This window comes from Arvicola amphibius, chromosome 10 (genome assembly GCF_903992535.2).
Source record: "Arvicola amphibius chromosome 10, mArvAmp1.2, whole genome shotgun sequence".
NCBI lineage: Eukaryota > Metazoa > Chordata > Mammalia > Rodentia > Cricetidae > Arvicola > Arvicola amphibius.
Window position 1 is genome coordinate 69,130,303 of NC_052056.1, and position 25,745 is coordinate 69,156,047.

The 25,745-nt window shown below is 46.7% G+C and overlaps 1 protein-coding gene across 3 annotated transcripts in view; it reads right to left on the bottom strand.

Moving 5' to 3' along the window:
- LOC119824574 (LIM domain containing preferred translocation partner in lipoma) overlaps positions 1 to 17,002 on the bottom strand; it is a 600,040-nt gene extending 583,038 nt beyond the window's left edge. Inside the window, exon 1 of one of the 3 annotated variants that reach the window (XM_038344782.1) lies at positions 16,736 to 17,002. The gene's annotated coding sequence lies outside the window, so the exon portion shown is untranslated. Of the gene's footprint in view, positions 1 to 16,559; positions 16,624 to 16,735 lie in introns of those variants that run through there. The other 2 variants (XM_038344779.1, XM_038344780.1) reach the window with 2 other exon arrangements.
- Positions 17,003 to 25,745: the final 8,743 nt, after the last annotated feature.

Here is a 25,745-nt window from a genome sequence, read left to right on the forward strand (position 1 = left end):
TACAGGTCAAAGCTATGAACACGGAGGTGAATTGTGTGGAAATTCACTACACAATGCCCACAACTTTTCTTGCCAGAAAAGTGTACATTTATTTGCTGAGAAAACAACAACGACCAAAGGTCCCTGCTCATCTAGGTGGTCTCTCATCTCCAAATCACTGCTCCAAGAAGCATTAGGGAGAAGACATAGCAACAGTGCCTTACAGCGCCTAACGTGTATGAACTCCTTTATGCTGCCAACCACGTGACACACAGTTTTTAGGGTCTCATGTTATGGATGAAGGAACGGAGGCCTAAAAGGACTCAGTAACAAGCTGAGACATTCATGTAGAGACAGATGCAAATCTAGGCAGCTTAGCTCAGAAACCCATGATCTTTGACGCTGCATATCTAGACCAGCGTTTTCCAAATACTTGCAGAATTTTCAAGTGGCCCGTCCATCTAGAGCTACGAAAAGACTGATCATAACGAGGGAAATGTGAATATTACATGTACTGTTCACACGCAATGAAAGGCTTCTTAAGGCAAATGTGCCAATTTGAAGAGCTCTACTGGAGAAGTAGACCTCACTGCCATTGTCAACAGCCCCTCCACATCTAAGTACGAACCTGTACTCGCTCGCCCCGTAGCCTACCTTTTCCGGATGCTGTTCTAGGAAAGCTGGTGTCCTCGTGATGGAGGAGGGTCATCTGTCTATGTGTTACTTTCACTGATTAATAAAGAAACTGCCTTGGCCCTTTAATAGGACAGAAAATTAGGTAGGTGGAGTAGACAGAACAGAATTGTGGGAGAAAGAAAGCAGAGTCAGGCAGATGCCTCAGGAAGTCACCATGACTCTCCTGAGACAGAGGCAGGTTAAGATCTCTCCTGGTAAGCCACCACCTCATGGTGCTACACAGATTACTAAATATGGGTTAGTCAAGACGTGAGAGTTAGCCAATAAGAGGCTGAAACTAATGGGCCAAGCAGTGTTTAAAAGAATACAGTTTTATTCTTATTCTTATATATGTGATTATTTCGAGTGTAAAGCTAGCTGGGTGGCAGGAACGCAGCCCGCCACTCTTTCCACTACATCCTCGGTCACAGTCTGGCTTCCAGTCTGCCATCTGATGGTACTGAGCTCCTGGAGTGTCCATTTCAGAAGATGGCGAAATCAGACAGACCTTCCAGGGTCCGTCATGCTATGTTATGATGTGCAGGTTGATGACTGGGCTAGGCACTCAAGAGTCATGAGAGCACCTATAAATACCTTGCCCCATCCGAAAAAGGAAGATGTTCTCCTTACATAGTGGACAACACTGGTCTCACTCACTCAACAATGATGCTCAATAAATAATGGTTCTCTAGAACTGAGGGTTCTCAGAAAGCTTAGTGGCTGCCCAGATCCTAAACCCTCAGTCTCTCCCAAATTTGCAGCTACTTATCTTTGCTTTACAAGGTTCCTAAGGAGACACCTTCCATGGGCAGACACTGAGCAGGTGACAGTGGTGTGACTAAAAACCAACATAATAATGGCATGAGACCCAACAGCAGTGTGGAATTCGTGGAATGTCAGCCTACTATGGGTAGGAATGCAGTTATGCACACCTACTATGTGTGGGCATGCAGCTAGACTAACTATACAAGTTTTGTCATAGAGCCACCCTCAAAAATGTTGCCGGATCAAAAATACAGGTTTATGACAGCGTATATTGACTTAGTAAATGTTAAGGCTCAGCAGTTTCTATTTGAAATATACCCTCTCAACTGAAAAGGCCTTAAATGCATCAAGCCTAATACTGACATTTCATTGATGGGTAAGCAGGTTCAGAGAAGGGAATATTCATGCACAAAAATAGAATGAAGAAAAATGTCCCCCTGTTCTTCTGCCTACGCCTGTTTCCATACACATGTGGAAACAAGGAGACTACTCTAGAGACTGAAAAGATGCGGCCTGGGGCCACATCTCCAGCAAGATGGTGGAGCACATTTTGTAGGCAGATTATCTCCATAGCATCTAGCATTTCCCATCTGCTGGTTTCTACTAGAACAAACATTGGTAGAATTATTTGGGGTGATAGATAAAACAGAATATCTGAAAGAATAGCTGGTCTTACATGAAAATGATCACACAGATAAATATCAGAAAAAATAGGTGATTCACCAGAATAAGAAAAGCTGGGGAGGATGGAAAGATGGGGGATGTGATACATAACAGAATAAACGAAAACTGGCCTGCAGTGATGAAGCAGCCCACCAAGGAGTCATGACTGACTTTCAAACGAGGTTGTAGATTCTCAGGGGTGGGGCTCTGCCCCAGGAAGGCACCAGAACGCCTTCCTTACAGAAGATTTGGCAGTCACTTCAGCAGACGGCGGTTGCTCAGATAGAACAAAACCCAAAAAACAGAGTTAGGTACCAGTCTCTGTTTCTTGCCCTCCAGATACAAGCTGTCATAAAAAAATAATCTAAGTATGTCACTGTGTTAGGATGTCTGCCCAAGCAGCTCAATGGTTATGTGGCTCCCAGCAAGTACGCTGCTCCCACAATCTTCACATGGAAGACCCACCTCTCACCATGAGGACAGTCTGGTCAGATTCTGGGTCTGAGGTCGGATATCATCTCCAATAGCAGATGTGGTTGTCTGTCATAGCAACTACAGTAAATTCATGCTCGTCCTTGGCTAGGAGAGGTGGGAGACAGCAGCCATAATCCAAAGCATCCTACAAACATTCTGAGCGGAAGAAAGGGAGAGGGACCACACTCACTGGGAAACAATCTTCTTGCAAGTTTAATAAAGTTTAAGAAAGTTTCAGGAAAGTTCAGATAAAGATAGCCACTTCCTTTGACTTAGCTTGGACTTTGTCAATTTGATTCAAAGAACAGCTTAGCATGTTGGGAACCAGGGTCTCGAAGACGCACAGCATTCTAAGACACCGCCCTACATGGCAGCTCCCACTCTAGACCGTATGTCCTCCTTAAGGACAGACCCCTTCTGATACCCCTGAATACCCAAGAAAGCGGCCTTACTCGCTACAGTTCATCCTTGTGCCACGAACAAGCAGAACCAAATGCCCCTCGATTAGATGAGAGAAACCCAAAACGTCAAGACAACCTTCGCTGTTTCTTAGTGTTTAAACTAAGAAACACACACGGGAGGCACTCAGTAAGCCTTGCAAACTAGAGAGGCAAGACATTGAAGGGAAAAGTGTCTCGGCTGTATGTCAACCAAAAGTTCCCAGAAAGAGCCCTGCTCTGTCTCTCCCTTTACTCAAGGCCATTGTCAACCGGAAGACAAACAAAAACTGAGAAGAGGAAAGGCAGAGGAACATCAACTGTCCGTCCTTCGGGGGCAGCTGGGGGCAAGAGTTGGGGGACATGGCACAAGGAGAATAGATAGGGCTACACAAGACCCTCCTGTATCTAATTTAGACTTAATAAGATAGTTTGCTGAATGTTAATTAAATACTCAGTGGTTGTTACTAACTGTGGTGATTAACTTAATTTTGAATTAAATAAGCAATAAATGCTTAACTGAAGTTCTATTAAATTTCACCCAGCAAGTGAGGAATATGAGGCTCTTAATTGACTTTAAACAAGATAGTTATGGCAAGTTAGTTGAATTTTTATGACCTGATGATAACTGCCTTATTAAATCTAAATTGACTATTTTATTTGATGGGGAAATATGTCATCTGTCCTTCCAATTTACCAAAAACATGCCCAAATGGGTTCACAATTAATCCAACTTACTTGGATTATGAACCTTCTGTTTTCTGGTCCTGGTTTACTGTTGACTTTAAACATAAGGAAAAAAAATAAATGGGGCAGCAGGTCATGGCGGTGCACGCCTTTGATCCCAGCACTCTGGGAGGCAGACGCAGGCAGATCTCTACGAGTTCAAGGCCAGTCTGGTTTACAAAGTGAGTGCCTGGACAGCCAGGTGGTTACACGAGACACTCTTATCTTGAATTTACTGAAAAATTAAAAATAAAAAAATAATGTGGCAACACACACACATAGAATATGAAAAATAAAAAGAAACACAAATTAAAGTAATAATAAAATATTGTTTCTTTTTTGTTTTTGTTTTTGTTTTTCAAAACAAGGTTTTTCTGTGTAACAGCCCTGGCTGTCCTGGAACTCACAAAGATCTGCCTGTCTCTGCCTCCCAAGTGCTGGAATTAAAGGAACCACTGCCTGGCTGAAATACAGTGTCTCACACACTCGTTTAGGAAAATCAACCTATAAATTAAAAACTGGTGCCATTATAAAGAAACAAGGTGATTCATACACAACCCATGACAACAAATCAGCCACCTTCTAGAAGCTGAATAAAAAGTAAAAGAAATACATGGAACTTTAATGCCTATAGTTCTCAGGAGAAGGTTGAAAGTATTCCACCAGCCAGTACAGGGTACACTCTACAGAGAAAGCACGGGTGTCTGTGGCTGGTGGTGAAGACCGCGCACCCACTGAGAAGCATGGGTTGACAATCTTCGGGGCCACTCTACGGCAGACTGACGATACGCTGACGAGAGCATTCGGTCTATAGCTGTCCCCCTTTCACAGCTGAGCAGCTGGAAGGTTACAGGAGATAAGTTCCCAGAACAATCCCACTGCCCAGAACAATCCCACTGCTAATGACTGGCAAGCCATGATGAATCCAAACCTCTGACGCCTGAACTAAGCCTGAAGTTCTACCTCATCCCTACAGGCAAAACAACACGTGACAAATGAAGTGACGAGGGAAAGGAGAATTATGCCAAGGACATAATTATGTCCAGGAAATCACTCCGAAGGGACCGAAAGTTCTCTGTGCATTGATGACTACATTTTTAATGATACAGTTCAATTTTTATTTTTTCAGTCAAACCTATTCGAGTGCCTATCTACGTAGTAACGGGCACACTAGAACTTACCAATCTCAACAAATTGGTCACGTGGTCAATGAAACAAATGTTATAATAGTATGTGGAAATAAACATCAGACACACACAAAAAATGACTACAAACGCGTTGGAGGAGTGTTCACTAAAAATATGACCCATAAGAGATCAAAGAAAAGTATCCTAAGGAAGAGAACGGCCACGGTTTTGGTTTCTGTGAAACTGAGTATGTGAACTTTAAATGAGTTGACTGTGGTGGTTTGAATGATAATGGTCCACATACGCTCATATATATGAATACTTGCCCCGCAGTTGATTGGACTGTTTGGGAAGGATTAGGAGGTGTGGCCTTGTTGGAGGAGGGGTATCACTGGGGGTGGGCTTGAAGTTTCAAAAGCCCATGCCAGGCTCAGTGTGGCCCTCTTTGCTTGAAACTTGCGGCTCTAATGTGAGCTCTCAGCTGCTGCTCCAGCACCATGCCTGCCTGCCTACTACCATACTCCCCACCTTGAGGGCCATGGACTCACCCTCTGGAACTATAAGCAAGTCCCCAGTTAAGTGTGTTCTTCTGTAAGTTTCCTTGGTCATGGTGTCTCCTTACAACAACAGAACAGTGACTGAGATGCCCTTCTATGACACTAGGCCGAGGAAGACTGTGGTGATACTTTCTTTGTGCTATAACAAATGAAGCTAGCCTGAGGATCAGATAGTTAGCCATACAGACCAGGCAGTGGTGGCACACACCTTTAATCTCAGCACTTGGTTGGCAGAGACAGAGGGACCTCTGTGAGTTCAAGGCCACCCTGAGATTGATCCAGTCTCAAAGAGAAACAGAGCCAAGTAGTGGTGGTGGCTCACACTTTTAATCCCAGTACTTGGGAGGTGCAGGCCTTTAACCCCAACACTAGGGAGGTGGAGACAGGAAAGATATGGCTGGGTGGAGAGAGGAATATAAGATGGGAGGAGACAGGAGCTCGAGGCATTCAGTCTGAGAACTTGTAAATACAGAATACCCCATTCAGGCTGAGGATTCGTGGAGACAGGATCTTGACAATTTTGATCTAAGGATTTCGTAGAGATAAGAACTAGTGGCTGATATTTCTGCTTCCCTGATCTTTCAGCTTTCACCCCCCCCCCCCTGACTCTGGGTTTTTGTTATTATGAACAATTAGAACTCTCAGGACAGAAGACAAGGGCACTTCAGAGTTGTGCTGACACCCACCATCCCCATGGCATCTCTGCTGCATAGTCCACAACCATAAATGCAATTTTTTCCTAGATATCACACAGTTCCTCACCTAATATCTCTGCCCAAGTTACTTTCCCCTACTAGTCTCTCTTCCAAGTTACTTCTCCATACAGTCTCTCTCTTCCAAGTTACTTCCCTCTATAGTATCTCTCTTCCACATAACTTCCCCCTATAATCTCTCTCTTCCACGTTACTTCCCCTACACATTCTCTCTCTTCCCCAGCTCACCAAATTCCCACTGTGACTTCAATGCCTGCCCAAATAACAATGCTATGAGTTGTGGAGGCCCCTGTAAAGGACCTGGAGTTCGTCACCAGCCAATCACAGCCAGCAGACGTTACCTACACAAAGCTGTAATTTGTTCCTCTAACAAAGGGCCTTTCTGTCTATAGCCCAGGCTGACCCGGAACTCATGATCTCTTCCTGCCAAAGCCTCCCACATACATAGTGACTTGGCAACTTACATGCTCACCTAGACATGGGCACTCACTCAGCACTCAGGCTTCCAATTCCCCAAGCCATGCTTGTTCCACTGTGCTTGCTGGTTTTTATCAACACAAACCTAGACATTTCTGGGAAACAGAAACCTTAAAAAAAATTCTCTGTAAGATTGGCCTGTAAGCAAGTCTACAGTACATTTTCTTGATCAGTGATTGATGTTGGTGGACCAATCCCATGGCAGGGAGAGAGGGAGTCAACCCTGGCCAATGGTCCTGAATTCGAAAACAAGAAAACAGGCTGAGCAAGCCAGTCAGTAAGCAGCCTTCCTCCATGGCTTCAGCTTCAGTTCCTGCCCCAAGTTCCTGCTCCGACTTCCTTCAGTAATGAACTATGACCTGGAAGTTTAAGCCAGATAAACCCTTTCCTCCGCAAGCTGCTTTTAGTCATGGTGGTTTATCACAGCAACTGAGATAGTCATATATTTGTAAGATCACCACATGTTGTTGAATTAATGAAATTACCGGCTCAAACTGGTGGGTAAATGTACTATACTTTTAGGGCTCTGTCCAACTGCCAATACTAATACTCTCCAAGTGAGCTGGCTAACCTCCAGACAAGAAAAAAAAAGACTCTTAAGGGTAGAAATACAAACTACTAGATGGTGACCTCCATTTCACCTCTGTCTAAGAAAAGGTACCACTTACCTGCCTGGTCAGCGTAGAGTTTACCTTTCCCATGAGTCAGAGAACACTCTGCCCTCTGGGTGGCTACACCTGTCCCTAGTCCCTGAAAGGGATTCCTTTCCATTCCAAACAAGACAGAAGATGCAGGTGCCAACAAAATTGTTTTCTTCCTGGAAGGTACACAAGGTGGCACTTGGTGGAAGCTCACTAGAATCGATAAGTGTGAGTGGCAGTGTGACTGTCTGGCCCTTGCTTTAGTATGGCGCCAGGCTTCCACAGTCACACTCAGGGATCACTGTCAAGGTGGGTCACAGCACAGAAAGCAACAAACCCAGGAAGCCACCTCAAGCACACAAAGAGAGAATCCATCTCTCCTAACTCCGGGTAGCCAGAGCACTTGGGCTACCTGTCACATCTAGGCCTAAACCTTCCCACTCCCGATGTCTCAACAAGCCCAGCAGTCCCAGCAGGCTCCTGCCCATGCCCCAGCCCATGAGGCCACTTCAGCACCCCCACAGCACTTTTACATATTCTGGGTACCTTCTTCTCGTCATCCGATGAACTCAGTGGTTACAATGCTGGCACCCAATACCTGAAAACACCCCAAAATTCAGCCTTTCCATGTTCTGTGGGTACAAAGTCCCACCCAAGGCAAGACAGTAGATGTTTGCTGAGTCCTTAATTCAGGTCTGGCATCATGCATGTCACTTACCAGGCCCCATTCAATCTTCACGTGGAGACAGGACAACCTATAAATGATCCTCCAAATCAGAGCACCGCTAAGAAGCAAAAGCAAAGGAGCCAGGGCACAGGCAGAAATGAAGGCTGCTTCACCTGAGGCAGCTGGTGCTGCTGCAGATCTGCTTTTAATCAATTACATGTACTTACTTATTTATTTACTTTATTAGTTATGTATTGTTGTGTGTGCACACACATGCTCGCATGCTGCAGCACACATGCAGATGTCAGAGCAGGTACTCACTGCAGATGTTTTTATATGTAAGGAAACTGAGGCTAACCTTAAAGACAGAAATATTTAATATGCAAAAAGAAGATGCATTTCAGCCAGGCCTGGTGGCACCAGGGAGTAATATCAGCTACTGAGGAAGCACCTTCTATGTACCCACCCTAAAGCTCTCTGCGGGAGGGCACTGAACTGGGAGCTGCCGGAATGAGCAACAAAGACAGACACACAGGGAACAGCTTCAGCAGGGGGAAAAATTACATGCTGGGAGTGTTGAGCCACAAAGACCAGCGACCTGGCCTGGCCTGATCACCTAGTTTACATGTCACCCATGATTCTGTGGAAAGCCTGGCTCCACCCTTCAATGATAGCTTTCCATTTTAGCTACTGAGAGCCACCCTGGAGTGACGTGAGGCCACATCACAGTCAATGACTACAGAAGTAGCCGGTGGCTACAGAGGTGCAAACATGACCCAAAGAAAATGCAAGCTAGAGCAGGGTAGTCAGGGCAGAAGGAAGGGCCTTGCCACAGCTGTTCCCTGAGTTGCAACCAGGAACTAAGTAATAAAAATGATTATAAAATGCATTTGCCACAGAGCAAGTATTACTGAAGGCAATGGGCCTGGAGAGATAAGTCGTGCTACGCAGGTTTAAAGGGACGAGGAAAAGTGTTCATGCACCCCAGAATGGTGGTCTATACCTTTAATCTCAGCACTAGAGAGACAGAGGCAGGAGGATCTCTGCAAGTTGGAGGCTTGGCTGGTACACATAGGGAATTCTAGGCCAGCTAGTGCTATATGATAAGACCCCAGCTAAGAAAATAAATAAATACATAAAAACTTAAATGATGGGGAATGGCAATGACAAGGGCTGTCTCAAGAATTGTGGAAGCTAAGAGGTTCGGGAGTGCGGATTTTGACGGCCAGTAGCAGTCATCAACAGCAGTAGAGTGAAGAAATCCCAAACCATGCAGCCTGCAGCTGAACCACTACCTTAATCACGCTGCTTTCCAAGTTCAAAAGAAGCCTGAGACACAGTGAACTCCAATTATGACTTGGGGGTGAGGCAGGTGGAGGCAGGGCTGGGATTCTGGTCCCCAGATGGAGCAAACTGAGTATTTAAAGACCCTGCAGGAAGGGCCTGCCTAGGAAGAAGGGCCAGTGCTACTGAGCAAGTCTGTGCCTCTCCTGTTTCATCTGTGCGACATCATGTTTCATCACCTGTGACATCAGAGACTGCAATGCTCACTGCCACGACCCTAGCCCACGCTTCCTTGGAAGGCAGGCCCTCGCTGCCAGCTTGGGCTTCCCCTACTGCCTGGGAGCTGTAGTGTGCATGAAATAGTTCTTTCTCAGCGACAACCGAGAAGCTGGCAAATAGTCATAAACAGGAGCAGGAACTAAGCAAGTTGACAGTACTTATCAGCAAACAGCTCCCAGAGTTTGCTGTTCCCCCTCTCTATTCTAATAAGCTAAAAGCCCATCTTGCCTGGCCTGGAACATCTCAGCAACCTCCTAGGCTTGGTCCCCAAGGCTAGCCTTGACTCGCCACCAAAGCTTGGTGGAGCACAGTTCGAACCACCTATAATAGAAGCCACCCATTCGCTCTGCCACAGACTCCCCAGGTCAGCTTCCAGACTTCTCCATCTCCTCTTCCCTGACCACTTCCATCGCTCCCGGTTAGCTATAAACACTTTTTGATTTTCATTGCTCCAATACTCCTAGGTCTCAGGCTTGGGTACATATTGTGACGTTCCTCTGCCTTCGGGCCGATGAGATGGCTCAGCTAGCGAAAGCACCTGCTGCCAAGCCTGAGTTCAAACCTTGTGGACCCACACAACAGAAGGTGAGAATCAAACTCCCCCAAGCTGTTCCTCTATCCTCTGCCCACCACACTTACACACGTAAGTAACAAGGCACACACACGCAAACTGATGAAGAATAATAATGACAAAAAGTTTAAAATTCCCCTGCCAGCCAAGCTTTTCCGTCTCTATTATGAGAATGCCTATTCATTCCTCAAGATCCAGCACAAAGGTCTTCTCTGCCATGCTCTTCGCTGGGACTCCAGGCGATCAGCCATGCCTTTCTCAGGGCTCCGTCTCTCTGCTTCCCCCCACTTCACTGGGGCCTTAGGCTGCCTACGTGGGTCTCCTCAAAAACACAGACTTCCCTGTAAGTCAGCATGCAGCATATCTGCCTGACACGGGGTAGTCTAATCACACAGGACACATACAAGAAAGGAGCTATTAACTGTCATACCTACCACAGGGTAGATAGAGCAAGCAAAAAAAAAAAAAAATCTAGAAATTTCTTCATGGCACAAAGTGGATTTTGATCTTTGGTCTTGAGAATCAGGTTTACAAAAGGCTGAGTCTATGAACCTCGGGTGAGCAAACAGAGGTATCCATTCAAAAAGCAGAGGGGCATTCAAGAATAGCCGACTGCCCGGATGCTTTAGGGGAAAAAAAGGCAAGAGGAATTGTTCCTGTAATAATTCTTCATCATGGATAACTCAGGAAGCACCTTAGTCTTCACCCAGTGGCAACATGACTGCGAGTGCCACCTGTAGCAGGGAGAGACAATTCTCAACCCAATTCCGGGTCTCTGCACGCCCCAGGCAGTCAAAACACTGGTCCTTTCCCAAGTCTGCATCCTGTGGTTGTAGTTAACAATGTCACCCCTTCTTTGGGCAGAAAATATTTCCAGAGCAGCTATCACATGACAGGTGCTTTTCCAGGCATTGTGAAGGAAGCCATTAGTAAAGCATGCTTTTCCTTCTCGCTGAGGATTGAGCCCAGGGTCTGCAAAGGCTAGGCAAGGGCTCTACCACTGAGTCACATCTTTAGCCCATGAGGACAGTCGATGACAAAGAAGAGATCCAGGCCTAACGGCAAACACCTAAAATCCCAGCACTTGAGAGGCTGAGGCAGCAGGATAAAGAAGAGTTCAAGACCATCCTTAGCTACATAGTGAGTTCAGTCCCAACGTGGACGGCGTGAGACCCTGCCTCAAAAGGAGAGCCAAAGCAGAACAGAAGTAGAAAAAGCTAGCCTATCAAGTGGCTATCATGGTATTATAAACCGTTTATTTACTTAACAGCTACTTCAGAGTATCAGAGATAAGAGGAACTTGAGAACAAGTTTTCGAAGTTTAAAAAGTTTTATTAATTTTCCCAGGTTCCATGCTGGGCGCTGGGGCAGGCAGGGGTCTGTCTTTCTTCCACAGATAATAAAACAGCTCCTATAAGCCTGTGACCGGGACTACTGTCCACTAGACAGGACCTGGAAAATCTAGGAGGCCAGGCTCCCATCACACCTGTGAAAGATTATCTTGATCAGGTTAAGTGAGGAGGGAAAACTAACCCCCCACCCAAGTCGGTGTCACCATTCAAAGTGCTAGGACTCGAGACTGAACAAACTGGAGAAAACCAGCCCACCAAAAGCATTCACCTCTCTCACGACTTACCGAACGTGGACGCGATGTGACCAGCTGCCTCAAGTTCCTGCCACCAGACACCCGACCACAGGTGACTTCACCACTACAGTGGACCTAACCCTCAAACTGTGATTCCCCAGCCAAATACTTCCGTAAGTTGCTCTAGGCCAGGTCTTTTATCAGGGCTCCAGGTACAGATATCAAGGCAGGGCTTTATCTCTGAGCCATAAAACTGTGCACCTGAGGCAGGAAGGTGGCAGACGGCAGAAGAATTGACCAGTCAAGGGCCAAGCCTATTTCGAAAGGGTCACACACAGCCTACGGGAGGGCAAGAGCCAACAGGAAGGATAGGGTCCCCTGGAGGAGACATAAAGGCAGGGAAGTGACAGAAAACCAGTCTCCCACTATTGGTTGACTTTCTTATTGCCCCAACTGCCTCTCACCTGGGAGCATGGAATCCAGATGCATTGCAAGGGCATGGGACAGGAGACACAGTGGAAGGGGCATTAACTTGCTGGCGCCATTTCCACACAATGCAGCTTGGGAGAAGGCATGGCAACGTGCTGACAGACTGAAAGGGTCTGTGGTAACACCAGCATGGAACCCAGAAGCCCACTCGCCCAGGTTCATCCTCAGGAGCAAACCCAAAGCCCAGTGCACAAGCATCTGGATCTCTAGTTTTCTTGATTGTGACAATCATGTCCAGCCGTGTCCAGTGAAGAGGCCACAGACCAGGCAAGGGCTTAGAACTAAACATGCCACTTAGCGATGAGTTTTCATTTCACCAAACTCATCTTCTCAAATGGAAAATGAGGCTGACAGTCATCACATCGGGCCAATATTAGCCCTTACCACCTAATACCTGAAACTGGGGACCACAATGAAGAAAGAAGGCCTTCTTAACTCAGGGTTCCTACAAGCTCGGGGCACATCCCAAATATCATCTCTGCTCTAGTGAAGGCCTGGAGGATGGCACAAAAATAACGGGGGGGGGGGGTGTCAATGGAAGAAAAATCACATCACTCAACAGTGAGTCAATCAGGAGTCAGGCTCGCTTTTCCGTAACTACCTGACCAAGTTAGGTTTCAAAAAATTTCCTTTAAAGGACATTCCCTGAATGACCTAAAGAACAATCCACCAGGCCTCACCTCTAAAAGTCCCTCCATTCCGTACATACTTGGGAACCAAGCCTTCAATACTGAGTCTTCAAGAGACAAACCACACCCAAGTCACAATCAAATCTTAGGGAATCAATGTGGTGATCACATGAGCACACGCTAAGCATTCAAAACATTTCAATTATACTGCTACCCAGAAAGGATAGGAAGATGAACATTCTCTAGCCTCAGCCTGATGGCTACCTTCTAAGCCTTTCTACCTTTAACCCTCAGCTAGTGACCAATCTCAGTCCTGTGACCCAAGCCTTGAGGCAGCTCCAGCAAACTCCCACAACAAACTTCCACTGCCCCTCATCAGCTCGCCCTCACGTTCTGTTTTCATTTGCGCCTTCAGACAAACAGATTTCTACCCAGGTTCTACCTTCACACAGGCAGCAGCAACAACCACTTTCTCCCCTCCTCCTTCCTCACCTCTAGTGAGTTTAGGCAGAGCGCTGCATTCCAAAGCCGTATTCCAGGAAATGTCCCCACCCACCAATGCACACACCCAGCTCTGAGGCCCTCCTCACTTCGCTGGGTCAAAGTCTCAGGTTCACTTATCCACTTATGAAAAGTGTTCTTATGCCTTCGGCCTCGACATCATACATACACTCGATCCCACAGCGAAGCCTCCAGAGTTCCTGCCCAGCCTTGTTATCCTGTGAATCATGACTCTCAATAGGACTGATTAATGGCCCCCACAGCTGCAAGACAAATAGAAACTATACTTCGGAAAAAAATAACAAAATCAGTCCTCCCTTTTGGGGCAGCCGAAGAGGCTTCATAGGCAAAGGTTCTTGCAGTACAAACATGGTGCTTGAGTTTCTGGAACCCAACAGACGCCACAAAGTTGTTCTCTAACCTCCACAAACATGCTGACCCTTCAAAACACAGCTAAAATAAACCGCCCTGTCCCCTGCCCTTGCACAGAGGCTGCTTTGTCTAGCAGCTCCATCTCAGGCCTTCCTTCCTCCCCTTCCGCCTCTCTTTCTTAGTGCTGGAGATGCAGTTTAGACACTACCCATCGACAGGGGTTTGCTTCCCTGCGGCTGATCATTTCCAGCCCACTGTGTAGCCAAAACACTGACCACACCCTCCATGTTTCTCCGCATTCACACACACCTGGCGCTCCTCTGGCGAAGGAAGGGTGGCCTCCTCAACTTATACGCCCAGCAGCCCGCTTAGTGTCTACCTGGTCCACGGAGAAGGGGCCTAAAGCATGCTTCCACACTGGGTCTCCTCCTTGCCCCGCCTTTAGCCTCTGCTGTACGGAGTTACTCTGCAGTTGGTGCCCAGCCCTTCCACGTTATACAGTCCTTGGTTTACCCGGTCCCAGGACCCCAGCACGGTCAGTCATGGTTCTGAAGTCAAAGCTAACCTGCCTCTGCTCCAGCATCCACTAACCCATGCTAAATCCACTGTGGGGAAAAGTTACACATTCCCACTAAGAACCCCAAGTTTGGAATTACCACTTTCATGTACCCCTCTAATTAGCTCTGTAACCTCGGGTAAAGGGTTATAATGGAGAGGGCCTGTCACCATGCTTACTTCTCAAGAAATTCCCATAGAGTATTTGATGGAAACCTTTTTTTATAAAATGCAAAAGTTCTATACATTTATAAAGGACCTAGCAACCAAGTTTTATCAAATTTAAAACAGTGACTGTAAAATGCACATCACTACCAACTTTAGAAGAAAACCTTGTTCAGCTAGGGCGCATCTGTGATTAAAAGACCATCACACTTCAATGGTAGAAAAACGGGGAAAAGGTGTAGTTCAGAACTCATTTAATAAAATCTGCCTCAATAAAAAATAACAACCATATTTGTGCTGGTGCATAACAGGCGTTCAGCAACCCATGCCAGGCAAATGAAACAACCCATGATCATTTTCTTTAAGCCAAATTATCACCTCTCTCACTGAACCTGGGCAGCAGGCGGCTTTTCAATGCCAGTTCTCTAAATCATGTTCCTGCCTGCTCGAAACCCTCAAAAGTCATATGGCCTGGCATTCCTAAAGCCTTCCAGAACCAAGTCTCCTCTCCTACCTATCACTGTCTGGAAATGTCTACCCTCTCAGAGACGTCACCTCCTTGCCAGAATGTCCCTCCGCGAAGGGACACTCAATCCCATCAATAATGACCAAGTCAAGTCAAGAACTGGCTTCTCCTCCCACTTCCTAAGCCCAACTCCAGGCAAGAGCTGCTTATGAGGAATTGGGGGTGGGGAGAAGAAGGGGGGTCAGGAGATGCAAGACAAGATACTGTCCAAGCCTCAGGACCCCTGGCATGTCCCCCTACCCTTCACACAGCGAATCCTAACTAGACAGCATTCTGGACTCCACAGGCTGCCTTCCAGAGATTAAATACAAGATACATAATTTCCTCTTTAAACGCCCCTTGGTGCTGACAAGAACCTCACCAGGAGACTCTTGGGACAGGAAGAATCTTACTGGGTTTCTGTAAACCACCACCACCACCCTCCCCCAAACACACACCTCAGTCCACCACTATCCACCAGAGACTACAGGGATGGCACTCAACTTCTGAGGATCTGGGTTTGTTTCCATATTTGTAGAAAATGAAGAAAAGCGGTCAGGCAGAGGTTTACTTATTCCACAGCAGCCCTGTACACTTTACCTCTCTTCCACTAAAGGTTTTCTAAAAAGTTGTTTGGGCAGGGAGTAGTGAACCATTAAGTCACCAACATCTTTGAAAGAAAGTTTTATTGTGGAGACAAGCTTGCAAAGAGGAGAGGGGGTCCAGACACAAAACGTTGGGGTCTATTGAGAAAGTCAGAAAGGATGGCTAGTGAGGTCTTGCTAGGCCTTCCTTGTGGGGGAGGGGAAGCAGTGGACCCCTTCCTAAACCGAAATGAGGTTAGAGACATTTTACACCACCGTCCGGTCCAAGTACCCAAGCCACAACTCCACTGCTATGGTCTCTTGTCATACTCCCACCGCAAAGCCATCAGCGCAAGGTCCAATCCCCACCCTTATTTAGCTTTCTCTGGTCTGCAGTTGCCTCCCTGACAAGGAAGGCCTTGCCTGCCTTCAAAATAGTCAATCACAACACACACAGTCCTCCAGGACCACTTCTGGTCTCTTCATGGAGACCGAAATATGAAGCTCCTTCCGGAGAAACCCCCCTTTAAAAAAGCCTGATCTTCGAGTTCTCCCCAGCATTTGGCCCTTCTTCCTACTTTGGGTCAGGTTTAGCTCCTGCGTTCCAGGGAGCTCTCCCTGAGGGCAAAGTCTGGCCTGGAGTAACCTACAGTGCTTGAAAACAACTGGGGACTCCAAAACAGCTTACAGAAAAAGGCGGTCGGGGTCCTAAGGCACCGGTCTTAGCCAGGGCTCCACCTTCCAGGAATGACTTCCAGGAAAGCCCGCCTCTCGGTGCCTCGCCAGCCCTGACTGTAAAATGGGAAGACTCTCGAGTCACCGGGTCCCTAGGCCCTTTCCGCTGTGACAACTGAGATTCCACGAAAGCTCGAAGCAGCCGAGCGCGGCCCCGCCCCCTAGGCACCCAGAAAAGCCCGGGCCGGGGGGCGCTCGCAGAGGACGCCCGCAGCTTCGCCCCTCCCCCACGCCGTGCACCCCGCTTCCCGGCCAGGAGCCCGCACTTCCGCGGCGAGCAGGGCGGAGCAGGGCGGTCCCGAGCTCCCGCCACCGCAGCAGCTCGCCCCGGGAGGGGGAGAGGATCCGGGGTTCGAGCGGTACCCGCGGGCCCAGGCTGCTGGAGGAAGTATTCGCTACTATACCTGGGGGAGGAGGCGGACGGGGCAGCGGCGGCCGCGACGGCTGGAGGCGGAGGCTCGGGCGGAGGAGGAGGTGCCGGGCACTCCCCCCTCCCATTGTCCCGGCCCGCGGCCCGCAGCGGCCCGCTCCGCCCGGCCCCGCGCCCTCCCCGTGCTCGGTCCCCGCTGCTGGCCCTTACCTTGCAGCGGCCGGCTCTTCCCGCCGCTAATGCTACTTATCCCGGGAACGCTCGGAGCGGGGCCGGGAGCGAACCCACAGACAAAAAGTGAAACTTCGGCAGGCCGGGAGCGGCTGCTGGTTGGTGCTCTCCCCCTCCTTCCTCCCCACCCCCTCCCCGCGGTCTCCCGTGCGGTGCCCTAAGCGCTGGAGGCTGACGTCAGGGGCCTGAATTCCTGACTTTGCCTGCACGCATTTGTCCATGTAAGGTATGGGGAGGCGTGTGCCCGCGGGGCCGCTGCGCTAGCCGGGCGGGGAGGGGGCGCGGCGGGCAGCGCCCGCTCGAGGTGGGCGACCCTGGGCAGTGCACTTCCTGGAGGAGGGGACACGGGGGTGCAGGGAGCATGGGAAGAGGAAGGGAAAGAGGGATCTGCCTCCACTGGAGGAAGAGGAAGGAGATGCAGGAGGAAGTCGAAAAACCGGCACACTAGGGTCCGCTCTGCAGGCGACAAATTGGAAGGCTGAGTTTGAGCGAAGAGATCCTGCCACGGAATACCCCCTCACCCCCACTCTCCCTACCCCCAAGAGTCTCGTTGGAGCCCCGCCCAGGACTCCAGTAGGACTTAGAACAACTTCGGTTCACTTCACACGTGAGAGCGCCGAAGCTCTCAGGAGCTGCGACCTGACCCAGTCGTACTCAGTGCAAATCTAGGAGCAGATCCCATTCTCTACTCCTAGTTGGGTTTCCGCCTCCAGGCAGGACCCAAGCTCCGAGGCTGTGAACTTAGAACCGAGTTAGACCTGGCAGATGACTCGACCACCCACTGAAGTGACTAGCCCCAGTTCCTGGAAGGTTGCGGTTGACAAGCCTTGAGCAACAGTGGCAATCAGGGCAACTTCCTGTTCTTTGTTCCGAACAGAAATGAACCTTTGGAGTTTAAGATTTGCTTCCCAACCTTGCTCTGCCGGAATACCAGAAAGCTTGCTCTTTTCTTAGCGCTGAGAAAAGAAAATACACAAACTGGGTGAACTGGTTTGAATAAAGACAGGCCTGTTCTTGGAAGATTGGGTTGGATTTTTTTGTTGTTGTCTTTGATATTTGTAAAAGTGAGCAAAGATGAGAACCCCATGTACCAGATGAAGACATGGAGTAGAGGTACTAGATGGAGTGTTGAAGGCTTTTAATCCCACCACTAGGAAGGTAGGTTTATGTGGCCCCTGTCCCCCCCCCCCAAAAAAAAACAACCTATGATTAGTTCTTTTTGTCTCTCCTGTTCCTACACAAAAGAAATGCCTCACCTTGGCCCACGCTGACAGCAACCCCAGCCCACCCTAATGGCTCTCCCACCCATTACTATCATCTCACATCGATTGGATGGGCTAAATGTGGTAAAGTGACCTGTGCCACACAACTGCCTGGGCAGGCTCCTGAACTCTTCCACCCTAAAGCCACTTTCCATCCACCACTCCTCCCCTTCCTTCCCCCCCCCCCCCCCCCGTGGTCCCCGACCTCCTGTAGCTAAGCCAGTCATGCACATACAAAGTACACCAAGAACCTATGGGTGCAGGGAAGCTTAAACGTGGCTCTTTTGGAGTTAGATTTCGATGACCCCATTTGACTAAGAATTAAGCAAATAAGTGTCAGAGTACATATTCTTATGCTTAACGTTTATTGAACAACACCTCCCCTGCAGTCTTCAAATCCAAACACTTCAGGGTTTCAGCTACTTAACCCCTTTGCCCTGCTCCACTTTCCCAGCTGCACGTTCAAAAGTCAGAATGCAGCGGCAGAGAAGATCAGGAATTACCACTTTATTGCATTCCACGCAATAATGAAATCTTTTCTTCTTATAATTAACCTGGTAACAGACGGGAAGCTCCTGGCGTTCAGACTTTGAAAGATCACAGTCTACTCCCTCTGTCCTAAGCTTTTCAGCCAATCTGGGTCCTGTGTGCTATCTACTACTGATTGTGGGGAAATCACCCAGTGCTCATTTAGACATAACGGAACTTGACCGGCATTGCTTGCTTGCTTGCTTTTATTCCCTTCTCCATAACCCACTTATAAAGAATAATAGGGTTCTAATGAGGATTAATAAAATTTAATAAGGTGTAATTAGAGTCATTCATTTCCCCCCATCATACACATTATAAGAGTGGTGTGTTGATCCAGAAATGCTGCTAATTATGTTGAAACTGTTCCGTGTGTTAGGGAAGATCACTGTATTGCTTCTCCTGAAATGCTGATGAATTGCTCAGGTAGGCATGAACGTTACGGAAAGTTAATCACAATAGGTAGTTGCAACTCCTGAGGTCCTCCCCAGGAGTGTAAGTGACAGGGTCAGAAGTTGAATGTTTGGTGAACCACAGGCCGGGCCATCAGGAGTCCCAGCCCAAACCAGAAGCCTCATTCTGCTTCGTTGTTCTGCTTTCTTTCGTCCCCTCACGTGCAGTGCGCACAGACATGGGCCAGATCAAAAGTTCGCTCACACTTGCAAACACGGGGCAGTTTAAATACCGATTTACCATAGCAGAGAATAAAGACAGCCCAAGACTTCAAATGAGGTAGAGGGTGTGACCCTGTGGCATGAGGAAGGCTCATGGGTGCCTTTGTCACCTGTCTAGTCACAAAACACAGGCAGGCTGATTGATCCCGTTGCTCCGTTCTATTCACCTCCTTCCTATACCCGAAGGCCTCACAGAAGTCATAACCCTTCTTCTGGAGTCTGTGCCAGCCAATAGTGTAAGGCCTTCCTATGCAATTCACTTAACCTGCGGCTCCCTTGACGGGACTGATGTTATTTCTGTGGCTGGTACATGAGGAAACGAAAGCCAGAGGAAACCAAGCAGCTTATTCTTAATACTAGCTTTTGGGAACACGGGTCCACGGTGAGCTCAGGGAGCCTGGCGCCTGTCTTCGCACTGCGGAGTGGCCATCTGCTCTCAGGATGAACATTCCATTGCAGAGGCTCATAATCCGCAGCCACAGAGAGGAAGAACGCAGGGGAGGCTACAGGAGCAATAGGAAGGTGTAATCGCCAGGGAAGATGGGAGGCGGTAGCAGTCTGATGCTACTTCATCTAGGCCGGACTCCGCAGCATGGTTTGCACAGGCCTTGATGATCCGCCACTGACCTGGGCTGTCTGCTGCAGTTTTGCAACCCTTCAGATGTATGTAGCCAGTGGAAGTTAGAGCAGGCTGCTAAGCGCAGGCGCATGCTTTTTGCGCAGGTTCCTACTCTCGGCAGGTTCTACTCTCCGCCATAAGCTTCCTTCTCCACCCACCTAGCAACCGTTCAAGCTCTTGTGCTGTCCAGTTTCCCCTGAGGACTGACTCCTCTACCCCCTGTGCCACCTCCAGAACCACTCCCTGCTCTGTGGTTAGGACCTCAAACACTGTGTAATGTATCCCAGGGTCCCTAACATTATTCCTGCCTTGGTCATTGTAGGCATTAAAAACTTCATTTTCCCCCTTTCTGTTGATCCTGTCCAAAGACAGAAGAAAATGGAGAAGGCGGAAAGCCTGCATGTTTGAATTAATCATCAGAGAACAACGTCAAGAAATGAGATCTAGATCACAGCAGGCCAATGGGAAAGTACAGAAAGTCAAAACTCCGAAAACGTGAAGGTGACACCAAGGCTAGCTCATGGTGAGGAGAAGAAGCGGCACAGGCTCTGATTTACTTCCGGGTTGTTGTGCATTCTCTTCAGGAGTCTCCCAGAGTCACTTCCTCCACGGTCTCAATTTCTTTCTCCCATGCAGTTAAATTATTGCATTTGATGTTCTACAACATTCTCTCCGGCTCCCAAACTTGATTCGGCCTTCTCATCAGAATCCAAGTTCATTTCCACAAGACATAGCATGACACTTTAACTTGCAAAGTTAAAATATCATTGAACTTAAGGGCAGACCCTTCCGCTGCTCTTTTCATATTCCCTGAACTAGTCCTTGTGGGTATTTTCCAAACTGTAGGCTGTACCTCCATCCTCCACCACCCCTAGCCCCTTCCCTCTTTTCTGTCAGTCTCTCTTTTCTGCCGCTCTCTCCTCCCATCTGAGAGAGAGAGAGAGAGAGAGAGAGAGAGAGAGAGAGAGAGAGAGAGAGAGAGAGAGAGAGAGAGATTCCTTCAAGACCCATCCTTACCAATGCAGATTTGGCTTCCCAGAAGGTATCCTTTCACGTGACCTCCATTGATAATGAAAGTAACCTTTCAGCCTTCTAAGAAAGATACTTACTTGCTTATCCTGGGGCTCTATATTTTTCTAATGAGTTGGAGCCCTTCTGTCTGTTTTAGTCAGGGTTTCTATTGCTGTGATGAAAAACCATGACCAAAAGCATGGGGGGGTTATTCAGCTTACACCTTGTACTCCATCATTGAAGGAAACCAGGACAGGAACTCAAACAAGGCAGAAACCTGGAGGGAGGACCTGATGCAGAGGCCACAGAGGGGTGTTACCTACTGGCTTGCTTCCCATGACTTGCTCAATCTGCTTTCTTGTAGAACCCAGGGCCACCAGCCCATTGATGGCACAACCTACAATGGTCTGTACCTTCCCATATCAGTCACTTATGAAGAAAATGCTTCATGGCATGATCTTATGGAGACATTTTTCTCAACTGAGGTTCCCTCCTTTCAGATAACTCTAGCTTGTTTCAAGTGGACATAAGACTAGCCAGCAGGCTGTCCCATGTAAATACTTTATGGTGTTTCCTGTTTTCCATTCTTTTCATACTAACAACAGTGACCCAGCGTTTATAACTAAATGTCAATGAATGAGAGAGAAAGAATCCTTTATGCTTTCTAGAAAGGCAACCAAGTATCTTCTCTTGAAGCTTGGTCGTGTACCCTAGGCACAAGGCAAATCAAAAGGGATATATGATGGTTGTCTGTTGGGGACCAACCTCAGCAAAATACCACTTGTCAGGGTAGGGGCGTGAGGATTAGAAATATAAGTAAAGAGTATGATGATGTGAAAATAATAAAACAGAAAGCATAGAATAGTACTGGGAGGGAGTTCCAGTGGATACTGAAATTGCCCACATTTAATTTCCAGTCGCTTAAAATACCCCGACCCCAAAAGTTAGGAGTAAGATAAAAAGCAAAACAAACAAAAAAAAACCTGTGTTAACACTGTACAAGGAAATGAACAGACCCGTTGAAGGTGGCAGGCTACATCTATAGTTAAACATTCTGTTGCTAAAACAAAACAAGTCATACTCACACCCTAGACCAAAACATTCTGTTGGCAAACCACTCTCTGGGTAGAATCTCCTTAAGAGAAATAGAACCTTAGTTGGATCCTTTGTTTGAGGTAGAAACACAGTTACTTCTCTATTCCTGAAATACAAGGTCTGGATACTAGCCACACCTGTTGGCAATAACCTTGAGCTATCAGAACTCTTGGACCTAAATCTAGGTGGGACCTTTGTTTGAGGTAGAAACACAATAACCTTGACGGAATAGAGGTAAGTTCCAACTCTCTGACCTCTGGTCATTTGGTGGAAATAGTTTCACATTTTTGGGCTTCCATAGTTGTCATTTGTTACATAGTGTTCTTTGGGTCCTTCTAGCTAGGACTTTTAACTTATTGTACGCATAAATTTTACAAATTCAGAATATAGGTCTGTTTCAAAAACACATCTGTAATAAAAGCAATGACTATCTTACCACTTGACATCAAATTTGTCATAAAAATGTCAAGTCATGGACATAGTTGAGATACAGTCTGTCTCCTATGGGCATGCAGGTAAAGACTTGGTCCCCAATATGGCACTATTGAGGTTATAAGATCTTTAAGAGATGGGGTTTTATGTGAGACCCTGGGGTCATTGCAGGCCCTGCCCTCGAAAATGTTGATAGATAAGGACACTCTCCTATGACTCCTGGGTGTTCCTCATGAGAGAATTGGTATAAGAGTAGTAAGCCTGCTCCCTTTTCCCCTCTCTACTTCCCAATCTGAGATGTGGCAACTTGCTCCTACCTTATGACACCGACCATCTTAGGGTTTCTGTTGCTGTGAGGAGACACCATGACTCTGTCAACTCTTATGAGAAAAACATTTAATTGAGGTGGCAGCTTATAGTTTCAGAGGTTTAGTCCATTACCCTCATAGCAGGGAGCATGGTGGCATGCAAGCAAACATGGTGCTGGAGAATTTTACATCTTGATCCAAAGTGAACTAGGAAGTGAACTAAGACACTAGGAGTGACTTGAGCGTATGAGACCTCAAAGCACCGCTCGACAGTGATAGCTTCCTCCAACAAAGCTACCACTACTCCAACAAAGCCACACCTCCTAATAGTACCACTCTCTTTGGGGGCCATTTTATTTCAATCTACCACATTCCACTTCCTGGCCCCCAAAGCTTTGTAGCCATATCATAATGCAAAATTGCATTCAGTCCAACTTCAAAAGACCTATACTCTATAACAGTCTCAAACTTATTTAAAGTCTAAAGTGCAATGTCTCTTCTATGTAGTTACCAATTTGATTCCAGAAGGCCCATTCAGGCACCCTCTTCTCTACCGCTAGGAGTCTTAGCTGGGTCATCCTTGTGGATTCCTAGGTGTTTCCCTGGTACCAGGTTTCTCCAAACCCCAAATTGGGCCCCTCCATCAAGATATCTCTTTCATTGCTCTCCCTCTCTGTCCCTCCTCCAACTCGACCATCCTGATCCTTCATGTTACTATGCCCCATCTTCTCCCTTCTACCTACTCCCACTCACAGTTTACCCAGGAGATCTCATCTATTTGAAGGTGAGTCTAGAGCCCAGAAGGGCTGTAATTATCCCTAGAAGTGATAATCATGGAGACCAATGTATGATATTGGTGATATTCGTAACTAGAACTTTATTCCTTCTTGGTTTGTGTCCATTAGAAAGAATCTAAAGCTCAAACACCAAAACACACCATCTGTGTCCCTTTTTGTTGTTTTTGTTATATCAATTATCTACCATGTATCTACTGTGATGGCTCTTCTTAGTGGTCAATTTGGAATACCTGGGACCATGGAAACTCAGTTGAAGAATTGCTTCCTTCAGACTGTCATGAAGATATGTCTGTGAGACATTCTCTTGGTTGCTAATTAATATATGAGGACCTAGCCCACTGTGGGTGGTGCCATTCTTAAACTAGTAGGTTTAGACTATATAAGAAAAGTAGCTAAATATGCCAGGCATTGTGTTGCATGCCTTTAATCCCAGCACTAGGGAGGCAGAGGCAGGAGGATCTCTGTGAGTTCTAGGCCAGCCTGGTATACAGAATCTAGTTCCAGGACGGGTTCCAAAGCTACAGAGAAACTCTGTCTCAAAAAAACAAAACAAAAAAAGCCAGAGAGAGAGGGGGGGTTAGCTAAATATAAACCAGCAAGTAAGTAAGCCAGTAATTAGACCTTTATGGTATCTGTCTTAAGATCCTGCCTTGAGTTCCTGCTTTGGGTTGCACCAATGATAGACTATAACCTGTAAGATGAAATAAACCCTTTTGTCCCTGAGTTGCTTTTGGTCATGGTGTTTGCCACAGCAATGGGAAAGCAAGCTAAGATACCCCTATTACTTTGGAATGAAGAAAATTGATAAAAGTAAATAAAACCACTATCCTGCCTGTTAACACAAAGGTCTGTATGACTGAGGGACTGTTGAGACAGCTTAGAAGAACTGTAGCTACTGTGAGTCCCTCTGATGATGCTGAATGAGCCTGGAGATGCCTAGTTCCCATTGGGAAACTCAAATGTAGATCACACTTCTGTTTTCATACAGTAGCCCCAGAAAGTAAAGGATGATGTCCAAGGATTTGCTATGTATAGCCAAGGCTTCTATCGGTAGCCTCACTAATCCCTTTAGGATGTTTTTATACAAGACTGTCTACTCATACTTAGTAACCAGGAGTTCATGGAATAGGCTTACAAAAACTTTGCTGATGGCTGTAATCGCAGTATCATCCACTTAATAGCCGTCACAGACCTCAAGGTTGTAGGCAGAGACTGTTCTTCATTTCCCCTACAAAAACTATAGTAATTACAATACTGCTTGGCCTATTAGCTCAGGATTCTTATTAACTAACTCTTACAACTTAAATTAACTGATTTCTATTTATCTATTAAGGCTGTGGCTTACTGGTAAGGATCCAGTGTCTGTCTCCTTCGGCAGCTACCTGGCGTCTCCCTGACTCTGCCTACTCTCTCTATATATCTCTTCCAATCTGGCTATATTCTGCCCTGCTATAGGCCAAAGCAGCTTCTTTATTAACCAATGGTAATAAAACTTATTCACAGCATACAGAGGGGAATTTCACATCACAAGGCATGGATTTTTATTTTTATACTTTTGGAAAAGGGTCTTTCTAAACAGCACTGAATGGCCTCCAAGTGAGCATTGGTCTGGGATGACCTAAAGTTTCTGATCCTACAAGTGCTGCAATAACTGGCATGTGCCATCACACACACATGGCTCAAGACAGTTTTAGACTAATAGAAAATAAGTTATTGACAGATGACATAAATATTCTCAATATATATGATTACATATAAAATGATCCCTCAATTAAACTAATTTATAAATAGTCTACATATATATGTAGTTTAATTGAACTATAATTTTTATCATAAGATTCATGCATTTGAAGCTTTCAGGTGATTTTAGTAAATCTAGTAGACTTATGAATTGTAGACCTATTGATGCAGTCTAATATTGGGATTTTCCATCTCTTCAGTAAGAAACCTAACACCCCTTTATGGTCATTCTTCATTCCCACATGTAGCTCTAAACAACTCTCTGCTTTCTGCCTGTATAGATTTGTCTGTTCTAGACATGTCACATGAGTAAATCATACATATTGCATAGTTTACTTAAGGTGCTTCCTCTCACTTAGGATAATGTTTGCTAACTTTCAAGGTCTGCCTATGTTCTGGCATCATGTATTGATACCCATTGATCATATATTGATTACTTGTGATGACCAAATAATACACTGGTCTGTGGTTATGCCTTGTTGTGTTTATTTATCTGCTAATGAACATTGGGATTGTTTGCTTT